Source organism: Peromyscus maniculatus, chromosome 15, assembly GCF_049852395.1.
Source record: "Peromyscus maniculatus bairdii isolate BWxNUB_F1_BW_parent chromosome 15, HU_Pman_BW_mat_3.1, whole genome shotgun sequence".
Lineage (NCBI taxonomy): Eukaryota > Metazoa > Chordata > Mammalia > Rodentia > Cricetidae > Peromyscus > Peromyscus maniculatus.
This window is the reverse complement of record NC_134866.1, coordinates 49,164,308-49,188,524: the sequence shown is the minus strand read 5'-3', so window position 1 is coordinate 49,188,524 and position 24,217 is coordinate 49,164,308. Positions and strand designations below refer to the sequence as shown.

The 24,217-nt window shown below is 39.7% G+C and overlaps 1 long non-coding RNA gene across 1 annotated transcript; it reads left to right on the top strand.

The window, feature by feature from the left end:
* The first annotated feature begins 3,325 nt into the window (after positions 1–3,325).
* On the top strand, positions 3,326–21,088 carry LOC143268767 (uncharacterized). Its single transcript, XR_013044892.1, has 3 exons — positions 3,326–3,473; positions 7,885–8,008; positions 20,947–21,088. It is a non-coding gene; the product is annotated as an uncharacterized LOC143268767 (long non-coding RNA).
* The last annotated feature ends 3,129 nt before the right edge of the window (positions 21,089–24,217 follow it).

The window sequence follows — 24,217 nt, the reverse complement described above, 5'->3', positions numbered from 1 at the left end:
GAGATTTTTCAGGACAAAAGTCATATCCCCTAATGTTTCACTTTCTAGTCCCGGAAAAATGTACACTGATATTTAATAAGACAAATCTGATCCATTGGCAACAATTAAAGCCAAAATATAGGTAACTAAAAGTATGATGTTTTCTTCAAGGTAATGTCTCACCTGATACTATTGCCCTCATTACATCTTCCTTTCTCCCTGGAACTATGCATACTTTGCTGTGTGTGTATCTCAGCTGGTGAGTAAGCTACGAAATATATGCTGCTAATAGATTGCCTTCTACCACTCAAGCACTTCCATTTCCCTTCTCAGCTCTGTGCTGGAAAGTCACTTATACAAATATTCTCCATGAAATATAGCACGAAATGACATTTCACTACCAGTGAATCAGCACCTCCTCTCATTGATGCAGTTTACACTCTTCAGAACTATGACATAAGTGCTGACATCCATGGGGAAATGTGAGACATAAAGAAATAGTGGCCCCAAGTATGGGAAGCATATTACACCTTCTCTGGGCTAATTGACCTGCCATGGAACACTTCAGTGTGTTTCCAAATGGAAAAAAAATTCTTGGTCAAGCCTGAACATAATGTAAACATAATGTGGCCTTGCCAATAGAAAGAAAAATCTTGAGGCATTTGAGAGGATTTCCAGATCGACTTAGTCTCAGCCTTCTTGCGGAGCCTGTATTAAGAAAGCAGTGTAGTCAATCTGTTGTAAGAGAAAATGTTTCAGCCTGGGCTACAGTGTGAGACTGTGGATATGAGGGGTTGTGTAAGAAAGAGAATTGTCTCTCTCTCTCTCTCTCTGTGTGTGTGTGTGTGTGTGTGTGTGTGTGTGTGTCTGTGTCTGTGTGTGCATGGGGATAACTAGTTAATTATAATCTTTGAATGAAAATACATAATGATTACAGGAATTGAGGACTGCCAGGTTCTAGGCACCAAGCCAGCCTTGAATACATTGGGGTCAGCAATGGAGAAAGGGTCTTTCTACTCATATGGCATATGTTCTGCAAAGGTAAACTTCAGCATTGAACAATTTAGGAGTGTATAGAAATGTTAACCTAATCAAAGAGATTAGGAAGATTTCCTTGAGAACCTAATCACTGAGTTGAATCTTGAAAGACTAGGGATTAACTAGTTAAGGAAACTGGTATAAGAACAGTATTCTTGCGAGACAGAAAAAGTGTATGTGATAACTACAATAGAAATGGGTCCCTAGACATCCAAGAAGGTAAAACAAATTGGTTTGCCTAAAAATAGAGTATAAGAAGCATGGATTTTAATAAGGGTTCTCCAGAGAAACTGAACCAATAATAGATAGATGATAGAGATAGATAGATAGATAGACAGATAGATAGATAGATACATACATACATACATACATACATACATACATACATAACACATACATACATACATATAAATGATAGATAAATTTGGATTAATTACATGAATTGGCTCACCTAATTACAATAGCTAACATATTCTATGACATGTCATTTGCCACCTAGGAAACCAGGGAAGATGGTAGTATGGTTCTAAGTCTAAAAGTTTGAGAACCATAGGATCCACTACAGATCTTAGGACAAGACTGCAAAGCTAAGAACTATGGGATCCACTACATATCTTAGGACAAGACTGCAAGGCTGAAACCTGGAGGTAGATGAAGGAGACTAATACATTCCCCAGAGTGTGAAGGCCAGAGCAGCTGAAGCCCTTGTGTCCAAGGTGAAGAAAAAAATGAATGACCCATTCCCAGAAGAGAAGGATCAACTTTATACCTCTTTGTGCTCTATCCAGGCCCTCACCTGATCAGAGTCATCACATACTAGGTGATAGAGGATCTTCATTATCTGTCCACTGATTCAAAGACCAGTCTCTTCAATATTCATACCCAGAAATAACGCTTTACCAGCTATCAGGACATCTTATAATCCAGTCAAGTTGATCCCTAAAATTAAGCATCACAGCTTTCAAGATCATGTTAAACATGTTTAACACACCCAAACTGAATTGTCTTGTACATCTGTTGTGCTAGAAGATTCTGCTGTCTCAATAAATGGGAAGTCTATACTATAATATAAAATTGGAATAAATCACTCTTCTCTAAGTTAACATTCTTCTCCAAATGGTCCCAACTGTACTTAGTCATATTACAAAGTGAAAAATTCAAGTCCTTACAAAGGCCCGCAAGTTCAGACCACAGTCTCATCTGCTATTAAATCTGTCTTCATCCCTCATTATTCATATCCTCACTTCATATGCCTCACACCTGATATCCAAGAATTTCTTGTGGGGAAAACATGCTGTCCTTCCCATGCACTTATTCCTCTCTCTCATGTAGGCTTTTCCTTGCCTATATCTACATGGCTTACATCCTCACCTATTCCAAGTCTCTGCTCCAGTATCTTCTAAAGAGAGGCTTCCTCTAACTATCCTTTTAAAGTTTCAATCTGCCCTTCTTCTTTATCTTGTTTGTTTATATTCCTATTATATCTCATTAATACTTATACATGATTGCCTGCCTGGGCACATACACATTTACATAGACACACTAGAATGCAAGCCTTATAAGGACTCAAATTGTCATCAGTTTTTATCATTGTAGTTTCTCTGAACATAGAATAGTGCTTGGGACATAGTAAGCATGCAGCAAAATTATCTGTTGGATGAAGATATTTATCCTAAGATTATTTATTGAAAGCCTGAAATATGAAGTCATAATCCAATAGAAAAAAATTTAAGTTAGCTTAAGCCAACGGGGGAAAAAACATTAGATTCTTCATGATGCCAGAAGGAGGGTGCTTTGAGGAAGAACAGCTTCCCTGAATAAGCTTTTTATTTTTGTTTTTATTTTTTGCTTGTCTAGTGAAGAGTATAGTGAACTAAAGAAGTAAGCCTTCTAGCCTTGACAATGACTTGGTATCATAGCCAGCTTCTAAAATGCCCCTACCATCTATTTGGTATTCTACACCATCTAGTTTTGATGCTCAGGGTTAAATCTCTCTTCTATGCCATAAGCCAAAATGAGAGTCTAGTCCTGAGATACCAAGTGAATATTATGGAATAACACTGTACTACTTGCCAGACATGTTATAAGAGATCACATAACAATTCATGTTACACTACACCCACTATGCTAGTAAAATCATATGAGTGAGGACATGGAGAAATCTTGATATTCTCAAAGGGTAGGATGTTCTGCCAGTCCCATTGTCTCTGTCTTCAGCCATTAGTATCGCTCTAGTTGAGGTCACAAACCCTGGAAACAGAGACAGATCTTTCCACTATATCACAGCTGAATTCCAGAACCTCAATAGTCAACAAAAGCAGTCTTAGCCACTGCCATAGGTAGTGTGATCAGCCCCCATAAATAACCAAACATTTGGTGAACATTCTGCACAATATGATCTCACCAAGAAGGCATGGGTTCAGGATTTACCAGCTTGAAGGACAGCAAATCTCAAGGTATCTACTGTATCTCAGAGCTTGGTTAGGAAGAGCTGAATGTAATGTTCCAGCAAAATCAAAATGCAGCTAATCCCAGGCAGCTCTTAGCCAAAACTTGTAGCTGGAAGTTTCTAGGTCCCACCCAGCACCACAGTCCTGCAGCCACTGATAAAATAATCACTCAGAGGCTTATATTAAACACCACTACAAAAACTATCAGATTTTCCTACTTGCTTTTTCTCCAGACATACTGTTATTACACATAACCCTTCAAAGGGATGGTAATTTGTTTTATTAACTGAGAGAGCATGTATTCCCATGACACTTTCATCTTTTGACCACTGGAGACATTTAGAGTAGTATCTCCCATTACAGCATAAACTGAAATAAACACTATCTTCTCCCAAGGACAATGAATTAATTGCTGTGAAGTTCATCAAAGAACTAATTGGAACTGTTACTTAAAAATATTAATGTCTGTACTCTTTATGCTTTTCTATACAAAAGCAGTGATTGAAATTATATCAGAGACATGAAAGTATAAATGTAAATACTAATTAAATTAAGTCCTCTTTTTTAACCACAAACAGGATGTATGAAATAGATAGCTTAAAGAAAATCGCCAAAACCCTAATGATGGTTCAAGGAAATGTAATGCAACATGAGGTCAGATTTCTAGAAAGACAAAGCAAGTACTTGCAAGTACATTTCTTCCATGAATACTAACATGTCACACAGGTATTCCTACAGAACTTCAGCAAATCCTACATTCAATGAACTGTAGACAAATTTCTCAACAGTCTTATAAAATAAGAAACACAGAGCCAAATACAGAGGTAATAGTCAAAGAGATCAGAGCAAATAGCCATGACTAGCCTTAGCATACCATTGCCAATAGTTTTCAGAGAGAGAGAGAGAGAGTTTCTTTCTGTCTGACCTGTGCTTTTATTGTCTTTCTGTTTTGTCTTTTCATAGCCTCTAAACCCAGCCACATGACTTTCTCATCATTGTCTGTACAGACCTCTAGGTCTCTATGGTTGGTACTGGGATTAAAGGCTCATGTCACCATGCTTGGCTATGTCCTTGGCCACACAGAGACTGTGTCTGCCACGTGATCAGATTAAGGGCATGGGCTACCACTGCCTGACTTCTGTTTATGGCTCACTGACCTCTGATCTCCAGGCAAACTTTATTAACATACAAATAAAATATCAATTTCAGCACAAATAAAGTATCACCACATTTCCCCTTTTTATTCTAATAAAAGAAAAAAGAAAAGAGTTATAACTAATATAAGAAAAACTATATATAATAAGTACAATAACTATATACAATATATACAAGCAATAACTAGACTATTGTCATGCTTATGGTTTTTAGCCCTTGACACAAGAAATGTGTCCAACTGACAATGCTCCTCCTGAGAGCCATAGACCATCAAACAAAAACCTCAACAGCATGCATGAGAAGTCATCTTTGGAGCTGTTGCTCAGGGCTATCCAAGAGACTCCCAAGTATTACAGGGTATTGCTATTGTTCTTGACCATCTACTAGAGATATAAAGTAATTTATTATTGCTGAAGCTACCTTGCACTTCAGACACAAGACCCAGAGGACAGAAGCTAGATTTAACCAGAGTGCCTCCTCCCTGAGGACTAGCTTTCATGGTACCAGAAGGTTCTGAAGAATGCTTCCACAAGAGGGAAACTACCTATAGTTCTACCCAGCTAAGATGCCTATGAAGCACAACAGTGATCAACATGGCCAATAACCCAAAGAGCACAATGCTGGCACTCTTACCTTTGGGACAACCAACAGCTCTCTAATTAGACTTAAGACCTGATCAACAAGGGGGAAATCAAGCCTAGTACATAAGGCTAGGGATGTCATGGATCTTAATGGAGAAGCTATAACCACCACTTTACTAAATAAGCAGAATCCCTAACTGTATTCTAAACATTTATGCTTATACCCACAGATAAGTATAGTTCTCATCCTTCATCAAGGAAACTTCTGTATAAAAAATAAAAAAAAAACTACAACCATTCCAAATTCAGAACACATTCCCAACTGATACACCTAAACCACAATTCCTTAACCTAAGGCTTAGGGATCATTGCAAAAGTAGAGGCAGAAACATTGTTTCTGAGTTTGTGTCAGCTAGAAATGTCAGAAGCTACACCCATGAAGTCTTACCAGCATGGCTACCCAAACATGACTTAAATAAGGACAACCCAAATAGACACCTCTACCATGGAAGGGAGAAAGCACATGAGACCTCAACCCTAGACAAAGAATTACAGTTAACTAAGGAATACTCAGAGTGGGAGGAATAGTCTTCCCCAAGGAGAACACACCAATTGGTAATTCAATACCAGATGGTCATCCTGAAAACATACACATACAAGTAACGTTATACAAACTAAGCCAGTTGTATTTATGTATTTAGGAATATACATACATACATACACACACACACATACATACACACACATATAAAACATTAATCAAGAGGGCATTAATTTGAAAGAGAACAAGGAAGTATATAGGAGGGGATTGGAGGGAAGAAAGGGGAGAGAAAAATGACAAAATTATAATTTAAATAATTTTTAAGTTATTTTTTTAATCCAGGAAAAAAGAAATGTACCTAAAGCCTAAGCTTAACCTACACTCATCCTCGTATACGAAGAAATGTGGTTATAAATGAATAAACACTTCACATGGCTTTGAAAACTGTGAAATCTCCAAAGATATAATGGGACTTCTATATGAGTGTTTGGACTGTTGGTTGAAGTTTATGATATAGACAAAACAATTTTAAGAAGCCAACACCCCGAAATTTCTCTATCATCTCCAAAATAAGCTTCTTCTTTTCCTAATAGACAAACACATATCTCTTACCCTATTTTTGTGCATAGCATCATAATCATTTATTATACCTTCTTTAATATTACCATCTCTATTTTGCTCCCCATGACACACGTACATACATGCTTGCTCACATCTGTAAACACACATTCTAGCAAGAAGGAACTAGTTGAAGTTCACCATATGTACTAAGCTGTTTCAAATCTCTGAAGTTTTATTCATTTCTCTCTCTGTCTACCTTATGTTTTCCTCTCCTTTAAAACTCGTATGAAACACCACTTGCTTTTCCCCCTCTTTGTAGATTCAAGTCATTTCTTCATTTGGAAGCCTCAAACATGAAAAGACTGGATCCCTCCTTCCTTTTTACCCTTACTTAACTGGGAGCAAGTAGCCTTATTTGATTATTTTCTAAAATGCAGGGTTGGTCTATCTGTGGAAGGAATGGAAGGCAGAGGAATAGCCCCATAAATTAGAGGAAATATTTAAGAACTGTGACCGTCGGTGGCAGTGGTACTCACCTGTTCTTACCATGGATGAAAAATATCCCATTTGCTGCCATCAACATCATTGTTAAATGAAAAGACTCTAAAGGTGGCATTTATCAAATCATAAATGTGACATTTACTAAAATTTTGATTGACAAGCAAATAAAGCCATGTCCTAGAATCAAGCAGAGGGATCATATAAATGTTCAGTCTACTTTATAAAAGTTCCTGCAGAATTTCAGAAGAGACAGTCCACAAGTAGCAACTCAGCATAGTGCACCACTGGGTGGTCACCATGTACTCTATAGCACAGAATTCTCCAGGAACCTCCTTGCATAAGGGCATACACACACAGTATTTCATAAAGAAAGTATCTGTGAATCAGTAAGACTCTAAAAAGGATTAGAAACCCAATGTGCCAATCTAAGGCATAAGTAAAGAGAAGACAGATGTGTATTTAGTGTGGATAAATGAAGAACAAAGTTACTCACCTCTCTCCCTGGGGACAAGATGAAAGCTGAAAATAGCCCAAGAGGAAAAAAAACTAATGCTTGCTTAGGTTTTAGAATTTTGTGTTGATCCATTTTTAGTCAGAAACTATTATCCCAGCTCCCAGGGATTTTAAAATTTGAACATTTATAACATATTTGCTTCTGAGTGGGAAATGTCACAAAATATTTAATTCTATAGAAATTTCTAAAGTAATATTACTGATCATCTAACTATCATCTTATCCTTAAAATGCTAAAAAAAAAACCAACAGCTATCATATAAGAATTAATTACACTCTATACTATAATATAATAGATTATTTTAATAAATGTCCCTTTATTTTGATAACTATGTAACTTTGTAGAACCCAGTGCAGAAGGGGATAGAGCATTTTATATATTTAACAATTGGGAATTTTTGTAATTTCAAGGACCCCTCATTCCATGGAGGTTATATGAAGTAGAGATTGAACAGAAATCGTATCTGGGATAATAGAATGGATTTTCAGAAAACAGACCTAATTCTGTTTGAGGATTTAAGAAGAAAGGCCAATAACTATGTTCCCCCATTTTAATTTCAAACAGTAGCCAGTGGTGCTCTGCCTGCTGAGGAGACAAGAGGATAATCAGCCCCATGAAGCGACGACAGAAGAGCTCCTCAGACACACCCTAAGCAGAAAGGAGAGTCAGCATGGCTTCATCCCCAACTGTAAGTGTTAGTGACATTCTGTGTTTCTATTTCCAACCTTTATGTTTTTTCCTGGTGCCACGACCAAACATCGCATCATTCTGCTCCTAAATGCCTGAGAATTCATCTTGTAACAGGTAAGAATATTTGAAAACATCCATCGTACCAATTCATAACCAACACAATTTATAATAAACCCTTAAAGTCACTTATTTTCTATTCCCTCCAAATATTTCATTTCTGCTGTTCTTCTGTGTAAAAACAAAACAAAATGAACAAGAAAGAAAAACTTCTTCCTGTATAATCTCTGAGACATCGCAACCCCTAGTCTCTGGAAGCTCGATTAACACTCACACCCAGGATGCAGAGTTCTCTCATTAGACAGAAACAATCCGAGGAACATCAATTCACCTTGTGACTGTGAAGAAACAAAATGGAAATAATGCCATTCCATAATACTATCTCGTCTGAAGGCAAAAATAAAGTCAACTCTTCAGACTACAACAAAATCAAGCATCATTCTTTTCCAGATAAGTGAATACAAGATATTCAGTAAATAGTATAATTTTAACCATACTTAGCCTACACTGTGACAGTTATTAATTACCAAAAAAAAAAAAGCCATCCTCTCTCCTCTGTAGCGTTACTCTAGAGCAAGGCTCCTCTCCCTTGAATCCTTCCTGTCATCATGCGATGACAGCCCAAATCCTGAAGGTCCTTCCTTACATCTGATAAGGAGCTACCCCCACATTTTTCTATGGGGTGCACTTTCCACTGCACCAACAAGTATTGTCTGCAACTTACTGAGTTACAAGCATAATTTTTGTGGTATGTGGCTTAACACACAGGAGTGTGTGAGAGGGAGAAATATGGCTGTTGTGAAATACAGTCTATAGGAGAGCTGATTTTTCCCTTTAATGATGGCTCTTCAGAACAATGAGTTGTGCTTTGGAAACCTAGAAAGGATGCCAATATGGTTTACCTTCATCTGTTTAAAATTATGAACTTATGGGTTTTTTATTATTCCAATCTATGACAAAAAAATTTTCTGTTCAAATATTCCAAAAGAAGCTCTTTAAATTCTGTGTCCTGTTGGGATGACCCTAGAAGACTTTGATAGCTTATACTTTCAGACACAAGTGTATGTCTCTGCCTTATTTATCCCCCTAAGATGATGATGATGATGATGATGATGATGATGATGATGATGATGATAATGACGACAACGACGATGTGTGTGTGTGTGTGGGTGTGGGTGTGGGTGTGGGTGTGGGTGTGTTTCTGTGTGGGTATGGAAACTGGGAAGTGTGAGGGGGTGCGGTCCTCTAATGAATTATCTCTTGCAATCCTGGAAGCTGGGGAGTTCCTTGTTCTATGGTTCATAAGAAAGAGATTCAGGCAAATGAAGTTCTTGTCCAGTCTGAATCTGTATCCAAGGGGAAGGGAAGACAGATACCTCAGCTTAAAGATGGTCAAGAGGAAGAATTGTCACTCAGCCTATTATTCTACCTATTCCCTCAGCAGACTGGGTGAGGCCACCTACACGGTGGGGAGCAATCTGCTTTACTCAAATTATCAATGCCCATGTCAATCTCACTGAGGAACACTCGCACAAAAAGTCAGGAACAACGGTTAGACAAGCATCCGGGCGCCTCACAGCCTGCTAAGCTTGAGACAAAACTATTCACCACGAGAGGCCAGCTACGCTCTTCAATATTCAATTTAAGCAAAGACTGAAAGTGGTGGTGTCGAATGCACAGTTCCTGTACTAACCAACGACCTGCAAGGTGACATGGGTGTTTCCATTCTATACCTTTGTAAGAATCCACCGACGAGGAAAAGCTTTAGGAAAAAAAATGTGAACATAAGTAAAGATAAAGACAATGGATCTAAAGAGAAAAATAAGATGCATTATCATCTTCAAATAAACATCTTTCAATGTTTAGGCAGCCAGCCACGTTATACAACTCTCTCCTGGAGAAAGGAAACAAAGTAAGAGATAAGTTGGTTATACATAATGTCACCATCATCTAGATTTATGAAAAACGTCCATTCAAGTCTGAAGATGGGACACAGAATATTCATTTGTTTATCTAAAGGCTAAAGACCATTTGCCCTCTTAGGGGATGTACTTTGAAAGACACAGAGCTCTGGTGTTTCATTTAAATACAATCCTTTCCACCTGACACTGTGGAAAGTAGATTAGCTTCTCTCTAATCCATCCCAAATGGCTCCACAGAAAGCCGCTTTATGGCTGGCTCTTAACAGAAAGGGAGTTGGTTTTGGATGTGGACCACAGCTCCCTATCAGCAGATCTAGCAACTGCTCTGAAGGTAGAAATGAGCAACGATCTCCTCAGCCAGCTGACAACCCACAAGGAGTCTCCCCACATTTATCATGCACTCCTCCTTCATGAAACAGCTACAACCATCCTCACCCTCAAGGTGAGAACTGGGCCTTGGAGAGGCAGTCTTCACCATCACGGACACCATGAAACACCCCACAGACTACAGAATAAACAAAGCTGTATTTAACCTAAAGTCAAGTCAGGAAGGGATGCAAGCGTGTGGACAGTGCCTCTCACAGGAAACAATGACATTTTTAGTCATCCCAAAATAGGACGTCAGTAACAATCACTTAGAATAATTCAGCATTTCTAATGAACAGCTGTGACTAGGACTGGGTGACTGGATGGGAAAGCCCTGAAAAACAGAACTATCCAAAGGAGGATTTCCTCCTGGAAGGTCAATACAAAGACAGCAGTGTTACTGCTCCCACCAACCCAGGAAACGAGATGAGGGAATTTCACAAGGAACACACAATGTGACCGAGGAAATAACCAACAGCCTTAATAATGCTGCAGACTTTTTTCTTCTTATCCTTTCCTAAGCCTAGAAGCTACATTCTATTTTTGTACATTTTTTTTTGTTTTTTGATTGACAAGAAAGGACAGCAAGGTAATAGCAGATTGCTTCTTTAATAAATTGACTACACTTCACAAATCCTAGATTAGATGGAAAAATACCTACATAGACAATATCTCTCCCATTTATCTGTTGCTTCCTTTCTGTGAGCATAGATGCCCAGCAAAAAGAAACAGAGTTGATTCAAATGCATTCTTTAATCATGTAACCAAAATGGTACAATTTAGGCTATTTCTCGGTAGAACTGGCAATCAATACACCTAAGCTACCATAAATCTTTTTGATGAGACAGTCATTCAGAGATTGATTTAACCAAAATCTTGAATCAATACTTGCATCTTTTGTCCCATTTTTTCTTTGCAAAATATACAACAAAGGAAAAGCTTTAAAAAATATTTTCAAGTATCTATCTATGATGGGCTAAATGGTGATCCCAAAGGAGAGATAGAGATCTATATCCTAAAGCCTTAGAACCTGTAACTATTGTCTTACAGAGAAAATAATATTACTTTGTGTGGCAAACGATGCCATTAAAGATTCTGAGGACATCTCAGGATTATATAAGTGACCCTCAGTGCAACTACATACACCTTTATCTGGTAGAATAAAAACAGGATTGTGAGGTGCCAACACACAGAAGAGACCCACTTCCACCACAAGCTAACAAATGTCAAGGTATGTTGGCAGCCCCCAGAAGCTAGAAAAGGTTAGAAACTAATTGTCTCCAAGGGAATCAGAAGAGAATATGCCTGTGCCAACACCTTTGACCTCTATCCTCCATGACTGTGATATAAAGAATTCCCATTGCTGTTCTCTTGTTAACTTGTGTGTGTGTACACACGTGTGCACATACGTGCGCACAAGTGTATGCAGCCAGAAGAGGGTGTCATACCTCCTGGAGCTGGAGTTATAGGTGGTTGTGAATCACCTGACACAGGTACTGGGGACTGAACTCAGAGCCTGTAGAAGAGCAACAAGCACTCTTTACTACTGAACCACCCATCCAGGCCCCAGATTCCCATTGTTTAAAGCCACCATATCTGAAAAAATTCTTTACAGCAGCCACATGCAATGAAAACTCCTTTTATTCCATATTATCTTTTTTAACCCACAATAGAAGACTAGACTAGCCTACATGTTTGTGCTAGTGAGCCAAGATTAGCTAGAACTATCATATCAGAAATACTGACAAAAAAATCAATAAAGCAGCCTAAGCCAGCCTGACATTTTCTGTTAAGAATTTATATATAAGAGATACAAGAACCACGGCCAGTTCACGTTGGCCCCTGAAGCTACAGAATCTCATCAGAAGCTACACTGTAGACCAAAGACAGTCTCATAGTAGGTGCAGACTAAAGTCCCAAGAGAGTGAAACACTACCTCTGTAATCTGTAGAATGGGAAATGAAGGACTGAGTGGCTCAGCTCATACTCCATGGAGAAAAGGTGCAATAAAATAGGAATGCTTTCATTTCCCTCTAAGTTATAGGTGCCAACAACTAAGTTTCTTCAAACCTGAATTTCTACAGGGAACCTTTCTCTCTTATATTTGCCTCTCTTCCCTTCTACTGAACTCTGTACACTGGTGTGCACAGCTGCCCTCGTCAGCCCTCCTGCAGCCCACATCCTCCTCCTTGACTGTCAGACTCTCCTTTCAGCTTTTCAGTGGGCTTGTCTACCCTCTCTAGTTCCGCTACTTTGATTCCTATTTTCTCAACCCAAAAGCTTTTGCCCCCAGTGCATCATGAGACAGCCCTTAGGAAAGGTACAGATGACAGCGAACGTCCTCAGGTACCTGACCGCTCAACAGCACTGGCAGAGCCAATGTTGCCCCCTTGGTCTTGAGACCCCTCCTCCTTTGTCTCCTACGCTGACGTTTCTTCATGAAATCCAGCCTTGGACTTTATTCTAACCTCAATTCTAGATGGTTTCTTCTAATCCCTTGGTTTCAAACACATTCTGGTAACTTGCTTGTGAAGCTTCAGTTGAAATGTGTTCCTATTCAACATCTTCTCGTAGTTGTTTACTGATTTCCTTACCCTTCTCTTGGCCGAATGACTTTTGATACCTTAGTCCACACCTTACTAATCTACTTCTTTACAATAAATAGAACCAATATCTACTTAATTGCTCAGGTTAAAAAAAAAACAACTTCGCAAGTTATCTCTAATTCCTCTCCTTCCTTCATATTCCATATCTAATATAACAGCAAGTGTTATGAGCTCACCTTTAGAACTTATTCTAAACCTGACCAACCCTTATCACTTCACTATCATCCCATCATCATTCCCACAAAATGATTACGATGGCCTTCAAACTATAAATAATAATAACCAGTTACCATCTCGCTGTATCGTATTGGATAAACTACAACATCAAATGAAAATAAAAACCCCAAAGATCCTGATTGCCCTGTGTGATCTTTTCCCCTCTTACACTTGGGATCATGTCCTCCTGCACAACTCGGCTCTGCATTGGAGCTGTGCCAGACTCACTTCCATCCTTTGTGTCTCTAACTTCAGCTCAGTTTCACAGCTGTTCAGTTACTGTTCATCCACTTGAAGTATCTTCTCCAGATCTTCCTCTGCCTACCTTCCTCTTATAACGGAACACGACCTCAAAGAAACCTTCCTGACCACCTCACCCAAAGGAAACCACCCTACCCTATCACTACTTGCTATATTTCTCTATTTGATTTCCTAGCATTCCCGAGTGTTTACATCCATTGTATTACCGCATTTGAATGTTTAATGTCTGGTTCTCCCATTGGTATATTAGCTCTTTCAGACAATGACTTTGACATTTTTGGTCCTGTGTCCCCAAGTACTTAGTCTGTGACTGATATTCAGTAAATATTCATTGACTGACTAACTGTAAGGCCCTCTGAGAAGTCTTTCATTCCAATCTCATTTAGGCTCAGTGGCACATCATTCTTTGCCCTTGATATTAATCACTATATTAATAGCCTTACATTAATTGCTATATTATTTTATTAATCCACTTTCATATGTGCCAGTCTTGAGCTTCTCATCCATACAACCTAAAGACTTTAATAAAAGTTTTGAAGTGATTCTATATGCTGAATTTGAACATTTATCAAAGATCCATGAGCACAAGGATAAAAATCTGAGAGGGAAAAGCAATTTCAGCCCTAACATTCCCTTTGTCTATGCTGACCCAGGTTTCTCTGATACAAGCTTAAAGTCTGACCTCCAAGTCATATCTGAGGAAGTAAAAGTGAAGGTACTCTGGGTCCCCTTGCTTTCTACTACCAGGCAAACCTGAATATGCTTCTCTCCCAAGAGAAGAGAAAAATCTTAGAGAGGGATACTCTATTCCTGACTTGCTGATTATCTTGAACATAATTCAGGCATAAGAGCTGAATCATTAAGTATAAGACAGCATGAAAATAGTATTTGCCCAGGAAATAGAGGCCCTGACTTCCAGTTCTGTATCTCCCTCTACTCAGCTCAATAACTTTGGCAGGTGACTTTGCCTCTCTGAGGCTTTCCTTCCTGTAACATAAGGAGATTAGATGTATGGGCCCCAACTCTCTCTTCCATAGCTAATAATCAATGATTATTTGTGCACCTGTCTCCTTTTTGTTAGTTCTATTTTAAAAGCCACTTTCTCCTCTGACTTTCCTAAGAGATCTGGAGCTTTGGAATAGCAGCTGTCTCAGCTTCGCTTGAAGCTCGCTTCTGCTCACGCAGGAATGCACATGGCTCCCCAGGCAGAGAAATGTGTGATGGTTGATTTGCACCTTGCTGTTTGGATACGTGCAATGGCAAGTGGGAGCTTTATTGGGCTCACAACACTGAGGGATAGCAGGCATTCTATTCCTTTTAGCCCAGAGGTGGTTTTGCTTGCTTGTTTACCTTGACTCAAAAACACTTCTACTCAGGTGCTCGATTACAAAATGAAATGTAGCTCCACAGAACTAAATTGTGTACAACAAAATTCAGACAGCTAGCCATGTACCTCACAACATCCAAGACTTTATACACAGATCTTCACAAATGGGATAAAATCTGATGATAGTCTTCATACACACTGTGCAACAAATGCATTCTTTAACTGACCTCTTCATGACTGGAAATTAATTTGAAGCCAAATGTAGTGAATTTCTGGGGACCAAGGTCTTACTCAGCAGATTTCCAAGCTGGTTTTCACTGTTCCTGATCCATTACTATAGTCATTCAGCATCCTCTAGAAAAGGATGGTTGTGGATCAGGAAAACACAGCTCAATACAGGTCACTTCCTGGATGCATTCAAATTCACCCTGTGAACAACCATGAAACTGAGCAAAATACCTCCTCCCAACTAAGAGATGGAATCACCTGTTGATGAACTGCTGGCTGAGAGTCTGTCCTCATGCCTCTCCAAGTGTGACCCAGAAATTCTTGAAAAATGAAAATTGTCAGGCACCACAAGGCATAAGCCAGAAACTAAAAACAAGCCCATGCAACTGTGGTTTAAAAAGCCAGCCAGGTGATGGCTCTGAAACACATGAAAGTTTGAAAATGGGTGACCTGGCAGGACACTAACCATGGAGGTGAAAGCAGTCCATCATCTTCCATCAGTGAGTACGGGTTCATAAGAAAATAAGACACCTGAGTCTTGCTTCAGATTGTTTCACGTGTTTTTACAGTTACCAGCCAAACTATCCACTACCAAGTCACTGGTTACTTTCTGATTGCCCGGGATGTATGAAACATAATGCAAGGCACCAGGGTATGACAACAGAGAAGCTGGATACTGTGGGTTACCCATGCTACATGGTATTTAAATAATGAGGTGGGAGAAGGAGCTGCAATGGAAGCATCAGATTCCCAGATCCCCCTAGATTCCCTTCATCTGTGATGTCTGGAGAGGCTTCCCCAACACAGGAAACCAAGTGAGGGGGTTGACAGCAGAAGGCTCTTCTGGACAGAGGACACAGCCTGTGAAATGATGCTAAAGCAACTGAGATCTTTAATTTTTTTTCTTTATTAAGAAATTTTATACTCACTCCTCATGCTATCCACAGGCCCCCCTCCTCCCTTCTCACTCCTCCTACCCCCCCCCAGGCCTCTTTCCCAAGCCACCCCGCATCCCCACATCCCCCAAATCAAGGTCTCCCATGGGGAGTCAGCAGAGCCCAGCACACTGAGCCTAGGCAGGTCCAAGCCCCTTCCCTCTGCACTAAGGCTGTGCAAGGCATCACTCCACAGGCACCAGATTCCCAAAAGCCTGCCCATAGACCAGGGACAGATCCCAATCGCCCTGCCTGGGTGCCCCCCAAACAGTTCAAGCCAAACAACCATCTTCCGTGTCCAGAGGCCTAGTCCAGTCCCATAGGGACTCCACAGCCACCAGTCCACAGTTCATGGGTTTCCACTAGTGTGGTCTGTCATCTCTGCCCATCCTCCCATTGTGATCTCGACGTCCCTCACCTGCAGTATCTCTCCTCTTTCTCATCAATTGGATTCCCAGAACTCAGCCTGATACCTGGCTGTGGATCTCTGTATCTGCCTCCATCTGTCAATGGACAAAGGCTCTATGATGACAGCTAGGTTATTGCTAGGCTGGTCACCAGAGTAGACCCGTCCAGGCACCCACAACTGAGATCTTACGTTTGCTTTCAAGAGACTAAAAAGGAAGATCAGACAAGGCCAGAGAATTAATCAGAGACCCTCTTAACAAGGCCCTCATAAAACTTTTGACTTTGTCTTAAGAGCAAAAGAAACCTAAAGAAGTGTGCTGAAATAATTAGATTTGCATTTTTAAAGCTAGCTCTGCATGGTGAGAATGAATCGGAGGGGAGCTGAGCACAACTCAGAGAAGCAGCCTAGCAAGGCACCACAGTGTCAGAAGGGGAAATAAGCAGGCATAGTGGTGGTGCAGGTCTACGACCGCAGCACTCAGAGGCTGAGACCAAGGATGGTGAGTTCCAAGCCAGCTGGGACTACATAGTGAGACCCTGCAAACAAATAAATAATAAAAGAAGAAAATGGTAGTTTGGCCTTGGATCTTGGCATACGTGAATGAGATAAGTACAAGAATTATTCTGGAGGCTAAATCAAAAAGACTTGGCAACTGACTGGCTTGATGAGAAAGTGCTAAATTGAGTCTCTGGCTTAAGGCACAGAAATTTAAATTGAATATGACTTCATTTATGATCAAAAAAAGGCACACTCAGAAACAGGAAGAGTACAACAATGCCTGGTTCACAGTAGATGCTGAATAAATATTGGCTGAATGTAGAAATGGATTTAACTTTCCCTGAGCAGAAGTTGAAAAAGGATCCCCTTCCTTCATGCACTGTCATTCAATTCAATCACAAACATGCACTAATTTAGCAGTACTTTCAGATTTATAACATGTATGAGATGCTGCCAGGGTGGCTTCTACAGTGTAATATATCTCCAGATTGGTCATTTCATATCCCCAAAACCTGGAAGTCTGTGGAATAGGACACAAGCCTAGCTGGGGTGGTATTATGCTACAGAACAAAAGAGTATATCAAAATAAACCTTGAAAATGTTAGTAGGCTAAAGATCTTACAATACAGAGAGATTCCTGTGCTGTTAATGTAGCTCCTGTCCTTAGAAGGCAGATGTAAAGTCAGAGGGAAGGAGATGGCAATGTGAGGTCTAACATCAAGTATAGAGTTTTATACTTTCAAGGTAAAAGAAAGGACCATGAGCCAATGAATACAGGTGGGTACTAAAAATCGAAACAAACAACAGTTCTTTCCTCAAAGCTCCAGAGGAACCAACTTTGCTGACATCTCAACTTTAGCCCAGTGAAATTAATCTCAGACTTCTGAGCTCTAAAGCTTCTAATGTGCACCCTGCCCAAGTGACCTAGCTCTTCAAAGTATGCCCAACTAAACACCCCCAGACTTCTGTGCAGCCAGGATTTGTCAGTGACACTCGTGTGTATAGTTTGTGGAATATCTTTGAATGCTCTTTAAGGAGGGTTTGAATAATGGAAGGTTGTAGAAAACATTTTGCCCTGTGGGTGGGGAGACAGAGGGATATCCATGCTGACCCTGAGGTAGCCTTGAGCATGAAAGCCATCTGCTGAGGATGACAGCAGCATGGATTCAAGAAGACACTGTACAGCAATATCAGCTCTCAGCTGCTAGGCTCTTCTATACAAAAGGGAAGTAATAAGTCCTTATCTTGTTTATTACACTGTTACTTATTTTAGATTTTTCTAATACATTTAAGTAGACCTATTCTGAACTAGGACATGGAACATACTTCTTTGGGATGCTGAAAACAACCTTGGGCCACATGCATATATACACACAATTTTGCATTTAATTCTACATTTATTGAGCATTCCTACTCCTATTTAAAGTCTGAAACATTAAACTTCAAGAGTCAGAAAATCCATGTTAAACATTCTTGCCCTGGTAGCAAATACAGTATTCAGCCAGTGCATCTTAGACCAAATCAAATAACTTTATGCACAGAACAACTTTAAAAAAACAGATATCATAATCTCTACCTGTTAAAAGTATAAATCAAATATTGCACGCACATACTACTTCTACTTATTAACAAGTAAAAGGGTAAATCACATGGCTATAGGACCTACAGCTGATAAGAATGTTAGATCCATTCATCCAGTCCTCCCACTAGAGAGAAAGAAAGAGGCTACTGGCTTTGAAATCACTTAATCATTGACCTTGATCTGGTCAAATGGCTCAGTGGGTAAAGGTGCTTGCTACTAAGCCTGACTACCTGATTTCTATTGCCAGGCCCCACACCATAGAAGGAGAATACCACCTCCCATGATTGTCCTCCAACTTCGACACGTGTGCCATTGCATTCTCAAGTGCACAAAGGCACACACACACACACACACACACACACACACACACACACACACACACGAGAGAGAGAGAGAGAGAGAGAGAGAGAGAGAGAGAGAGAGAGAGAGAGAGAGGGAGGGAGGGAGGGAGGGAGGGAGGGAGGGAGGGAGGGAGGGAGGGAGGGAGGAACAGAGACAGAGACAGAGATATTATATTTTTTTTAAATCAAGACACCTGTAGCACAAATTCTAATTGGTCTTAACAATAAAAACCCAGAGTCAGATATAGGAGTAAATGTTGAAAGATCAGAAAGACAAAGGAGCAGGCCATAACCACATTTTTCTTTTCTTTTTTTTATTAAGAAAATTTTTTATTCATTTTACATGCCAACCACAGATTCTCCTCTTCCCTCCTCCCACCCCTCCAACCTCTTCCCCTCCAACCCACTCCTCATTCCCTCCTACAAGAAGATAAGGCCTCCTATGGGGAGTCAGCATAAACGTATGTGCCTCCCAAATACTGGGATTAAAGGTATGAGACCCCAAGTCCTGGGATTAAAGGTGTGTGTCACCACTGCCTGGCCTCTGTGGTTAACTAGTGGCTAGCTCTGCACTCTGATCTCCAGGCAAGCTTCATTTGTTAGAGCACAAACAAATACCACAGACACCTAATCTTTAAGTCTTCCCATATTTCAGTTCAGTTTTCTACAGGCTTTGTTGATTTGCTGTACCCACTTAGAGTAGATTCCTTTGCCAAGTATGTGCTGCATATGTAGTATTTCCTCTTTGCTTTTCAGTGGTACAACTAAAGAATTGATAGCAGACCCATAAATATAGTTTATTTATAAATAGTTTTATTAACTAAATCTCTGTCCCTCTAAAGAACTCAATATTCAAAGATTAAGGTGAAATGTTGCTTCTCAGAGAGGCTGAATAGCAAGTAGCTCACCTCCTCTCCTTTCTCACATTCTCCAAAAAGCCCTCATTCATCTCTCCCCTACTTAAAAACCCTTTATCACCTGGCTCCTCCCTACCACTTCCTGTCAGCTAGTTGCTGACTCAGCCTCCTGACCGCAGGTGAATTTCATTTTATCAAACACATCTTTGCATTATTAAACAAATGTTCCAGAGCATAAAAAAGTAACACAACTTAAAATAATATTCTACAACAAAAGGAACATGGTGAGAGAAGAAAAATTACCCCAAAATAGCTGTATTACCCAAAGCCCTCCCCAGCATGGATGATGGCTCACAATATCTCAAAATCTGGAGCACACTGCACAGTTGCTGGCAGCTTGGTCTGAGCCTCTTTCCCTCAGCTCAGTGGATCTGTCTCTTCTATGCAGCCAAGCTGGTTTGAGAGTGTATTTCAGCAGTCCTTACTGCTTATGTACACCTGTGGAGGAAGGGGTCTGCTCAGTTTCAGGGACTTCCTGAAGCTATTGAGTTGTTTTATATTTATATTTCCTGAGTTTTAAAGAACTGCCCTGAAAGATAGGCTGTTTTATATCAGAAGGAAGTCATTACACAACACACACAAAGAAGAATTTTAGTTAAGGCAAAAACTAAATTTAATTAATTTTAACTAAATTTAAGTTTAGTTAAAAAACAGTCTGAGAAACTCTCACAACCAAGAAGGTGAAACACAGCAGCTAACAGCCTGTCACCTCTGGGTAGGGTCCTGGGACAGAAAAAAAAGGAATCTTAGAAAAACTTAATGAAATACTGACTTCAGTTCATGATGATGTGTCAATACCAGTTCATCATGACAACTCCCTTCTATTAATATGAGACATTAATAACAAAATTTGGGTATATAAGCTTTACCTTTATAAATTTTGCACATATAAGACTACTCTAAAACTCTAAAATTAAGATTTTTATTTAAAAAAAAAAAAACTTGCTAGCCTAAAGTATTTTCCAAAATAGAAATGTATAGAACTATTTTTCCTCTTTGGCAATGACTTCGGCAATGACATTTGCTGTCCTTATCCGGGTTAACCAAATACCTAAAATACACTCTGCTGCTTTTTCTGATGACTTGCTCTCTTTCTCTCTGGTCTACCACTGTGCAGCATGACACATGATAGATCCCACCCCCGGGCTAACTTTTTTCCCTACCCCTTGTTGTTGAAATCTGAAAACTACATGATATGCTCTGGTGTTGCATGATCCCGTCTGGAAAGCTGCCTCCAAGTCTCCAATGTCTTCCCTTCTCTCTTCTCACAGCTGTGTACTTCTCAGCTTCAGCTTCTGATTGATTGTGCAACATGTTCCCTCTTCCAACCATCCAGAATTTCTCTCTTGGCTCTCTCTAAACACCAGGAGGAGTTGAGTTCCTTTATGTCTTCAATTCTTCATGAATAGAAAGGTCAGTTCTCGGTAATAAACACAGTTTGTGTAATGAAGGATTTCCCCAACTGGGAAAAGCAGCTGATAAAACCATCTTTTAGTAAGAATGGTAGGGAAAGAAGACCTGGCATTTGTCTTTTCTTAATAGTTCAATCCTTGACATTTAGCACATTTCTAGGATTAGATTGAGATTGTCCTCAATTATTTGCTATCTTTGGAGAATAACAAACATTATGTTCATGTTATTAATTTTCCATGCAAAGTCGTATTTCAGGAATTTCTCCCCATAAACTCAATTTCTACAAAAAGAAATGTTCTCAAGTATACCCCAAAAGTATGAAAGAGAATAAGGAAAGGTGTGTGTGTGTGTGTGTGTGTGTGTGTGTGTGTGTGTGTGTGTGTGTGTGTGTGTGTTAACAGCAATTGACATTTGCTAATCAAGGCTGAATTAGGAGCAGATCAAATCCCTGTTGCCCTTCAAAACCTCCCTATATATAGATAGAATACCACATCCAAAAACTTATTTCTTTAGTTAAAATGATTTTCCTAATCTGGAATTCTGATCCTTCTGGGATTCTAGAGCTCCTTTAACAACAAATTGCCCTTTATACATCACACATTTGTCTAAAACAGATACACGGCATCAAACAGCATACTTCGTAACCTTGTGATTGTTCTCATGCCAATTCAGCACACTGACACTTTCTTCAGGTTAAACAAAAAGACTATTGGTAGGAAAAACACATCCTTGGTTACATGTGTTTCTTGGGCAAAGTCTTACAAAATTTAATGTCAAGGTAAGAAAACTGTTAAGACACTGTAAGTGGTAGAAACCCTGAAAAGGCTTAATTTTGGGCCTCAGTAACAGAATCTGGCCTTCAGAAAGCCTCTAGCAAATTGGTATGACTTGGGGGAAATAAAGTAGAGCCTCCTGGGTCTCTTCTAAGCTTCCCAATGAGCGTGGGTTTAACAAACTAATGAGCTACTACCTCCAGCAAAAAACAGGTGGACTGAATCCAGAGTTAATGCTTTTCTGATGCAATCTCAAACACCTGGAAAGCCAGTATGGCAGTCCATGGAAGCAAACAGAAGGAAATGAGAAACATATGGGTCCCCGGAGACCATGGGGAGAGCAACATGAGGGACAGGTCAGGGGGGTCCTGACACAAAGATTTGGAACAATAGGGTTGAAGGTAGGTAGTTGGTAGAAAGGAGATATGATATAATTTGAGGAACAGTGAACAGCTTTGTCATGCATATATAAAATCACTTCTAAATACATTCACATCTTCACAGTTTTGCTGGGTTTCTGATTTGCTCTAACATGACAATGATTCCAAACCTCACCACCACCAAAAAAAGACTTATCACTCTATGCTTTGTCTTGTTGGGTAAAGATTTGGATTCATGCAATCTACTGATGCACTAGGAAATTACAATGTTGGAAGAGAAAACATGAAATCCAGAATTATGACTCAAATCCTCAATAGTAAAGTTCAAAGATCTTAAAATAAACTTTTTGAGATGATTTCATTGTTAAGTGCTATCTGAATGCTAGGTTTTCTTATTATTTTAATTTTACTAATTCCCTGTGATTCATATTCCTCCAAAGGAAAAGGATTACTCACTCCCTACTTATTTCACCACAAAGTAGAACTTAGATTCTCTCTCCTTCCTCCCTCCTCACCCCTTACCTGCCTTCTAGAATCGTACACATCTAAGTCCAACAAGAATCTCACATAGGAAATTCAGCCAATGAGAAAACAATGACCTTACCTGGAAATGTTTTTTCATCTTATAATAGTACAGAAACTTCTGTGCCATTTCCTCAAATCAGCACATATATGTTAAACCTGAATCGTGTACGAAACTATAAGAAGTTTTCTTTGGAAATCATAATGTATGTTCATGAGGAAGCACCTCCGAGAAGCCATGCAATGAAGAACTGTTTCATTTAGTCCACATAATTCTTTCAAACTTGACCTTGAAGTGCTGAGTTCTAAACACTTACCAACATCCCATAAAAAAAAAAATTGTGTGGCCCATTTTTTAGCATGAATTGGAACCCTCACTAGTGTGTGAAGTGATGTATGTTGATGGATATGTTCTTCTCCAGTATTACAAACATGTCACACCACTTGTCTGGAATGTAAAGGGACTCTTCAATCATAGGTCAGGAAGCAGGCCTGACCCCTGCTGTTATATCCCACCCCCCATCTCACAAGTACAGCTGGGGTCCAGGGATATGACTAGAGCACAAAGAAGCAGCATAGGAATCAGCAGGCCTTTGGGAGGATCTGTTGTTTGTCTAGCAGGGAGCTAGAAGCTTTACCTAGATTATTTGAGTTAATCCTGGAGACAGTCTGCAAGATAAATATTGTTATTCTGACTTTGGAGAAAACAGACTCAAGAGGACTAAGTAATTTTCCCAGAGCTCACACAGCTAATGAGTATTGAAGCCAAGATAGTTCTGTATTATATAATGAAGCTCTAGAATGTTCCATTTGAAAAGGTTTGTGGTGCTTTCAAAAATTTAAAAAACAGAATTTACACAGGAAAGCAACAAGTAGAAATGAGAGAAGACTGAAATATTTCTCTGCTGTGAGACGGTCTGTATGTCAAATGTGCTGTTCTGATTGGTCAATAAATAAAACACTGATTAGCCAGTAGCCAGGCAGGAAGTATAGGCAGGACAAGCAGAGAAGAGAATTCTGGGAACAGGAAGGCTGAGTCAGAGAGACGCTGCCAGCTGCCGCCATGACAAGCAAGATGTAAGGTACCAGTAAGTCACAAGCTACATGGCAAAGTATAGACTAATAGAAATGGGTTAATTTGATCCAGCTGGTATCTCCTGCTCTCTTTGCCTCGACCCTTGCCCTTCATTGCTCCCACTAATGTCCAGGTTGTTCATGTAGATCTCAGCCATTTCTCCATCATTGGGCGATCCTCGTGTCTTTCTTGGGGTCCTGTTTTCCAGGTAGCCTCACTGGTGATGTGAGTAGCAGTCCAGTCATCCTTGTTCCACATCTAGTATCCTCCTATGAGTGAGTACATACCATATTTGTCTTTCTGAGTCTGGGTTACCTCACTCAGGATGATTTTTTCTAGTTCTACCCATTTGCCTGCAAACCTCATGATGTCATTGGTT